This window comes from Garra rufa, chromosome 6, assembly GCF_049309525.1.
Source record: "Garra rufa chromosome 6, GarRuf1.0, whole genome shotgun sequence".
Classification (NCBI taxonomy): domain Eukaryota; kingdom Metazoa; phylum Chordata; class Actinopteri; order Cypriniformes; family Cyprinidae; genus Garra; species Garra rufa.
This window is the reverse complement of record NC_133366.1, coordinates 25606554-25609104: the sequence shown is the minus strand read 5'-3', so window position 1 is coordinate 25609104 and position 2551 is coordinate 25606554. Positions and strand designations below refer to the sequence as shown.

Below are 2551 nucleotides of genomic sequence, written 5' to 3'. Positions count from 1 at the left end.
CTGTTCCAGACTGGGTTTCAGTCTGTATATTGCTTGCCAAATATGCAGTTTTTGAAGTTTGACTTCTTTTAGAACTACTTCTGTTGGCGGAGGAGAAACTGGCCAACTTCTGTTTGAAAAGTAAACTTCTTGATCAAGTGCAGCATCATAACCATATTGTCGTGTTGATATTCAGCACAACAGCACTCATACCTGTGTGATATTGCTTAAATCACATCCACTATATAGCTGTAACCCAAAACAACCACAAATACACTGCTATTATACACGTATTTAAGCTGGTTAAAGGGTGATAGAGTGAATGCGGCAATCTATTGGTTGTAGGCATTGTAAATTTCATTCAGTGCAGTCCAATGGCAACGAGAGAGAGAGAGAGAGAGAGAGTGAGAGAGAGAGAAAGAGAGAGAGAGACGCCTGATACAGCCTCAGTCTCTCTCCCTTTAATCTCTTTTTTTTCAGTCTGTGCTGGCTCTTTCTATGGAGACAATCAGATTCTCTACAATTTACTGTTCCTCCGCAGTAATTTCAATGAATTACCTTAATCTATGTGGGTCATTTACATCAGATATGTTGCCGCGTCTCTGCTGAACAGTCCCCGGTGTGCCACCTCTCTTTCGGACGGCAGCATCACGTTGGATTTTAACAGGGGCAGAACGGAGTTAGATTTTTTCCCTTGTGTGGCACATACATTTTGACCGTACCTCAGGAAGTCGAGCAGGCAGGACAGAAGCCGTACAATGCAGATACCGCAAAGGTAAGCCCAACAAGCAGCCCTGGAAGTGAAAGTATCTCTATTTTGTGCTTATACAGAGTTGAACTGTTTGCCTGACGCTGCGTACACGCTTATTTCCAGCTGGTTCCCAGGATTTTTTCCTCTCTCTCTCTTTCTCGCTCTCTGAAAGATTCATCCATTCGGACGAACGATGCAACGATTTTGCTTTGAGTGTTTAATTCGCGCCGGCTACTCGCGCTGATTTGCATGAAAAAGCTGACCGCACATATTGTTTCTGTAGTTTTTTTGGGCTATACAATTTGCATGGACATTTTTTCGTCATCGAAATAATTTTATGATCATTAAAACCCTTATTCTACTCTCCACCATTAGTGTCATCTACATTTAAAGATGAAGCTCAAGTGCACTGCATAAAAGAGTCTTTCATATGAGTCATAGTAAATATATGTACGCACTTAGACTCTCGGCAGATGAGGGGAAATGTTGTTCTTAGCAGGGGGTTCGTGTGACAGAAGTGTTTCGGTGTATCACTACTTACCTGTGGCTAACCAAACCTCGGTACAGTGGGATGATGTTTGTTGATTGATGTATGATTGCTTTCCTCATCGTACGTTTATAGCGGTTCACATCCATACGCGTGTTAATCACTCACTCGGCTTAAAAATGTGCTGGCGATAAATCGAGGTTTCGTTTCTTGAGAGCCATAATGTTGGGCCAGAATTTGAGTGAAATGCGAGATTATTGTGTTAAAACGTACTGTATTTGCGATATAATAGAATATCAGTTTGTGATGGGACACTTGGAAGGTGCGCTCAGACTGAAGAATACTGCGTGTTTTGTTACTTAACTTTCGCCTGGCTTTTCCATGGTTACAGACGAACTACATTCTCCTCAAAAGATGCGGTGAGTCCAGACTTTCATCACAGGGACCACTGTTTCAACCCAAGCTGTCCCGCTTATACAGCGGTGAACCACAAGGTGGTACTGTGGACATCTCCTGCATACGTGCGTATTTTGGGGATGGAGTGAGGAGGGGAAATTGGGCCGCCTCTCGAACATTCGCACTGTACAGCATTTTAACCTTCACTTCTGTCGGAATGCGCGGCAACTGCGACATTAGTGTCAGTTTAAGTGGTGAATTATGGCTCATAATTCAGGTAAATTGAAAAGTCTCAACAAGTTCAGTCTTTCTATAATGTAGATCAATAAAAACATTCATTAGTTGTGTTTTCAAAGTAGGAATTGAATTGGAAAAAAATGTGATAACGTATGTTCTTTAGGTAAGTGTGTACATACTTCATCCACATGTTGTCATGTTGACCAATACTGTATATCCTTTGACCTGTAACATGCCAACAAAAATATGAAAATAAGTTGTCATGTTTGCTATAACTTGAGTTTACCTCCAATTTACAATGTGGAGCAACTTTGGTATCTCTAGGCCTACATATATTTAAAAAAGAGTGTTATTTCTCCTGTGGTACTGTTTGATAGAAGATTGTAGGTCATCTTGGTATTGTTGTCCTGCTGTTTCATGAATATTTGTAATATCTAACTCTTTTGATGTACTGCTTGTTGGATATTATATAATGCAAAGCATATTTTGACACAAGTGAGTGTTCAAACTTAAAAAAACAAAATACAATTTTGTAAATTTTTTGGTGGTATAATAGGGCTTATATAGAATTAGGCATAGACTGATTAAGAACTTGAGAATATTGTTGGATAGACAACGAGAAATAGCTTTTATGTTTTGTGTAGTGAAAATTCAAACATTTGTGATCACTATTGTTTTGAATAAGCCACATACAAAAAGAG

General features: G+C 39.7%; 1 protein-coding gene across 1 annotated transcript in view; it reads left to right on the top strand.

Moving 5' to 3' along the window:
- Nucleotides 1-450: 450 nt before the first annotated feature.
- Nucleotides 451-2551, top strand: part of nlgn4xa (neuroligin 4 X-linked a) — a 151003-nt gene continuing 148902 nt past the window's right edge. Inside the window, exon 1 of the mRNA XM_073841940.1 lies at nt 451-754. The gene's annotated coding sequence lies outside the window, so the exon portion shown is untranslated. The remainder of the gene's footprint in view (nt 755-2551) is intronic.